General features: G+C 34.3%; 1 protein-coding gene across 5 annotated transcripts in view; it reads left to right on the forward strand.

Moving 5' to 3' along the window:
- The window catches only part of LOC109546312 (GATA-binding factor A), a 36,333-nt gene that overhangs the window by 20,404 nt on the left and 10,695 nt on the right, over positions 1-5,234 (forward strand). For 3 of the 5 annotated variants that reach the window (XM_048662554.1, XM_048662558.1, XM_048662559.1), the window contains exon 1: positions 3,001-3,081. The exons of 1 other annotated variant lie outside the window; for it this stretch is intronic. The gene's annotated coding sequence lies outside the window, so the exon portion shown is untranslated. Of the gene's footprint in view, positions 1-3,000; positions 3,094-5,234 lie in introns of those variants that run through there. One more of the 5 variants, XM_048662556.1, reaches the window with a different exon arrangement.

Consider the following 5,234-nt stretch of genomic DNA (forward strand, 5'->3'; position numbering starts at 1 on the left):
GCACTTTTCATATCGAACCTCATAGAAGAGGAAGGTCTATTCTATCTATTTATATGTACCTCTGGTATATTTAAACGATATCTGTTAATTTCTGTTTCTAGTCGATGGAGGATATAACATAAGGCCGTATTTATTAACTCCGTTACAACAGCCTGCAAATCGTGCAGAACAATTATTCAACGAGTCGCATAAACGGATAAGAAATATAGTTGAGCGGATATTTGGTATCTGGAAAAGAGGATTTCCAGTCCTTGCATACGGTTGTCGTCTAAAAATAGATACGGTCTTAATAATAAAATAATTGAGTAGAGAGCAAAATGAGGATCAGCCACCTGATCGTGACGATGTTGAACCCTTCATACATCTTATGCAAGAAGATGAAGTACCTAACAGAAGCGACATATATAACAGAAACAATATATTGTTGCAAGGGAATCAAACTAGGAGGGACTTAACTGATCCTACTTTAGATTCATTGATAAATAGCGATGAATTGAATTGAAAGTAATGCTTTTGATAAAGGACCAAAATTATTAAATTAAAGTTCATTATTAAATTGAAATAACTTATGATGCATTACTAAAACAAATTGAAAATAGCATTATTTGCTTAAGTCTTTTTTAAGTATTCCAATTTTAACTTTTCCTGCTGAAACTCGAACATGATTTTGCCCTGCTCTCTTTTGCTAAAATGTTTTGAAGCTCCTCTTCATAACATAGCATTGTTCGCTTCCAACTGGGAGTCTAAGGTGTTTCCTTATAAGAAAAATGTAGTCCGTTTTTTATTTTCAAATGACTCCATGTTTAAGAATATATTATTAATTAATTACATTTGAGACGTGAACAGTAACGACAAACTCGCATTCAGTTCGAAGATAAGGGTTATTTTGAAAAGAATAGGCGGGAGCAAAAGCCAATTTGTCACTTTTAGCAATGTTGCCAGGTAAAACTTCATCTCAGCTAAGTATCACTTAATTGACAGCCGTGCAAAGCTGTCTGTAGTTAGCGTTAACCTTAATCCAAAGTTATCCCTAGCTAAGAATGAGTTTTAAGGAAGACTGGTGCAAATGGCCCTTAGAAGCGGCTAATTGTAGCCCCCTTGGAATACAACGTTGCCAGTGTCTAATGTTATGTCAGGTATCGTGTCAAGTGTCAAATCTTAGAAAGGTGGGGTTAGAACTGTTAAAAGTGGGAAGTGAAGTGGTTTGGTTTATGTCTGACCACGCTTTGATTTAAATGTGTCGAAGTAGTTCAGTGTTCTGTCGTAATAACGTACAAATAATAACTTTTATATCATTTTATATCATTAGTTATGTCTATTTCCAATGTTTTCAGTATTTGTCAAAAAAGCTTTTCAACACAGGGAAATCTCAATAAACATTATCGTACAAATCATGGTACTCCAGTGAATACTCCCCATGGTACCCCAGTGAATAAATTAAAGTTGTGTTTGATTTTCTCTATAATTGTTATTTATACAGGGTGTTCCGTAAATATGTTAAAATATTTTAACAGCGTGTTCTCCTAGTCATTTTAGAGGGGGGTCTTCCTGAGAACTTTTTTAATTTGAGGTCTCATTTTTGAGATATTTGATCTTCAAAATGGCGAAAAATATTAGTTTTCGTTGTTTTTCTTTAAAACGGTTAAACATTGGAAAGTTAGATTTTGGTACACATTATAAGATAATTGAAGGCCATTCTATGGTAGTGTTTTGTAGTTCAGTTTACTTTTATACAGGGTAGAAATGTGGAACTCCTACTTTTGTCTTGTTCAGAACTTTTTTGTGTGCTCTTAAACTTTTATCAACATCATTTTTTTAATTACTACAAGTTATTTATCAATTTATTATCTCTTATTGTTTTTTGTTAAGGGCACTAGTTTGCCCGCAAAAAAATTAAATCGTTTCGGCTTAATCAAAACTTTCCAGCCCGTTATATTGGAAGAGGTCAAGAAGCTCCTATAAACTCGCCTCCTAGATCTCCCGATTTAAACGCGCTTGATTTTTACTTCTGAGACCATTTGAAAAGTACGGTATATTCAACAGAAGTGAATACAATCGAAGAACTTTAGGAAAGAATTTTTAATATTTCTAACGAAATAAGAACTTCAGTGCAAACTTTACGGTCTGAAAATTTGAATTTCATTAAAAGACTGCTGCTAAGTTAACATTAGAATGGTTAATTAAATTTAATTTTGTGTGTTTATATCGTTGCGCATATTGTTATCATGTTTTTATTTAAGTAAAATTTATTCAAACTATAATGTATGTTATTTTAATTATTTTTTTTAAATTCTTTCAACATTAGAAACCTTAAAGTGATTGTTGGTAAACATTTTAAATCGGAAATAATTTATTTGATCGATATCTTAAATAACTCGGTAAATATATAATAATATCTTTCTCATTTTCTCTCTCCCTCTTTCTATAATAACGCCTCAAATCAGCTGAAATCTGGCAACAATGTATTCCAAAGGGGCTACAATTAGCCGCTCCTGCACAGTTGCTCCCAAGTTATTTGGCAGTGACGTCATGCCATTTTGAAATCGGATCGACAACAGTCGAGATTGTTTGAAGCAGCAAAAGTGGAGTTAAATTTGCAGAATGAATGTAAACCATTAACTGGGAAAATGAATTCCTTTCTTCAGTTTTGTTGTTACAAGCCATTTAGTTAATTTTTGTTATAAATAAATAAAGATTCTTCCCTTATTTTAAGAAACTAAAAATTTTGCGGTTATTCAGAAAACTAGAAAATTTTGCTTGTGTGCATTCACTAGAGCAAAGGCTGTTCTGTAAGTGACAAATGTTTCGATTTTCACTCATCATCAGGTCATTTTTAAGCATTTTTCCAAACTGATGTCTGGTTTTCGTGGTGGTTTTTGCAAGCTGGAGTTTACTATTTAATATTTAAAAAAATGTTGAAATTTATACTTAAAAATAAAAAAGCCGAAAAGAATTTGCAGTATTTCCTTATCAGCCAAACATTTCTTAGACTTCCCCCACACTGCAGGAAGAATCAATTCGATCAGTCTGTTAATATATCAAACTCTCATCTCGTGTTCATGCCAGAAAAGCACTAAATTGGTGAGTTTTCATGTGAGTGACTTTTTCAGTTTTGTTTGTGCATTAGGTTTTTGAACTGCCGTTAATTAATATAATTTTTTGCTGTTTTTTGTGTCTTACTTGGGCGCCTACACGACATTTCGCATAATGCAAATTTAGCATTTATTTCAGTAGCAGTTATTCTGTAACGTGCGAAGCAAAAAGGTGAATTTTGGTTGTATTTTGTTGGACAAAGACGCTTTTCTGTTTGGACAAAGTTTCGACTTTCAGCCATCTTCAAGAAATTTTTGGCAATTTTTCAAACTTGCCGTTGGTTTACGAGGTGGGTTTTGCAGTCCTGATTTTGCCATTCACTTATTCCTGCACTCACAAAGCAACCAAGTTGCTTTTGCACGTATTTTGAACGGAAACGTGTGTCATGCAAGTTGTGAAAGTTTTGATCTTCAGTCATCATCAGGCAATTTTCCAGGAGTTTTCGAAATTGCATGTGGATTTTGCTGATAGTAACGCAGGTAGGGGTTTGATATTAGTTTGCTCAGGAAGTGGCACAGTGGGACACTCACTTTTCTATCAGATTTGTAGAGCAAAGTCGGTTCTATCAGTGGAAGATGTTTCGATTTTCGGTCGTCTTCAGGAAATTTTCGGGAATTTTTTCAAATTTTGTTTGTTTATGAACGCTGGAGTTTGACAGTCATTTATTCAAAAGCCAGTAAAACTGAAGAGATTTTGCATGTTTTTGCTTAGGATGGTCTGCCTTATAACTGACAAAACAAAACTTTTTGGTTTCCGGTCATCAACAGGCTCTTTTCACGATTTTTTAAATTTTACGACAAAAAATGGAGGTTGTCTATACAGGCCTAAAATGTACATTTGTTTTGTCAGAAACCAGAGAAGCTGTATATTAACTTTTGGGTGTATTGTGTAGCGCAAAGTGCGTTCTACTAGTGGAAAACGTTTCAATTTTGGATCATCATCAGGAAAACTAAGAATTTTTGGACGTAAATACGCTTTACGCCGTTCAGCAATCTCTTGTAAGTCTTATGTCTAACAAATCATAAGCGATATTGAGCCACCGTATATAAAATAAGTTTTGGATGCATGTTATGCGGCAAAGTCCCTTCTATAAGTTGGCACAGTTTTGATTTTGCCTCGTAATCCGGGAGTTTTTGAGCATTTTTCAAAAGTGCCTTTGGATTTTCTGCTTGGTTTTGCAGGCCACTTATTTATTCACAAATTGACGAAGTAACAATACAACTTTTTGATGTATTTTTCAGGGCAAAATCTGCTTTATTAGTGGTAAAACTTTTGATTTTCTATCATTATTAGATAATTTTTAATGTTTTTCCGAATTGCATCTGGTTTGCGCGGATATTGAAATGAGTCGAAGTTCGATATTTATTTGCTCAGAAACCTCGCAAGCTTGAGAGTCAGTTTTGCTCCAAATATATACCACCAAGTCTACTCTATAAGTCGTGAACGTTTCGATTTTGAATAATCTTCAGGGCAGTTTTTGAAATTTTTGAGTCTAACAGTTAATTTTCCAGACATCAATAAAACCAGCAAATCAAGTTTGAATGCGGATTTTTGGGCATAATCTGTTTTACACGTAGTACAAGTTTCGAATTTGAGTCATCTTCAAGCTATTTTCTAGATTTTTAAACTTTACCATAGTTGAGTATGGTGGTAGTTTATGCAGATCGAAGATTCGCATTTATTTTCTCAGAAGCCAAATAAGTTGGAGATTCATTTTAGGGTGTATCGTATAGCGCAGAGTGCGTTTTAGAAGTGGACAACGTTTCGAGGTTGGATCATCATCAGGCAATTTTAGAGAATGTTTTCAAATTTTGTGTGCAGTTTGCGGGTGTTTCGGCAGGCCGGAGTTTGACAATTATTTTTTTCAGGAATCAGTAAAGCCAGACAGCGACTTTTGCATGTATTTGGTCGAGGAAGGTCCGTTTTAAAGATGGGAAAAGTTTTGATTTCGAGTCATCTACAGGCTATTTTCAGGAGTTCAACGTTTCGATAGAATTTGCCGGTTCTCTATGCAGGTCAAAGACTGGATTAATTTTCCGAGAAACCAGTGAATTTGGATGTGTTGGGTAGCATAAAGTGCGTCCTATAAGTGGAAAACGTTTCGATTTTGAATCATCTTCAGGAAAATTGTGACAATTTTG

Source organism: Dendroctonus ponderosae, unplaced genomic scaffold, assembly GCF_020466585.1.
Source record: "Dendroctonus ponderosae isolate FM_Combo_2020 unplaced genomic scaffold, Dpon_F_20191213v2 Dpon_F_20191213_11, whole genome shotgun sequence".
Taxonomy (NCBI): domain Eukaryota; kingdom Metazoa; phylum Arthropoda; class Insecta; order Coleoptera; family Curculionidae; genus Dendroctonus; species Dendroctonus ponderosae.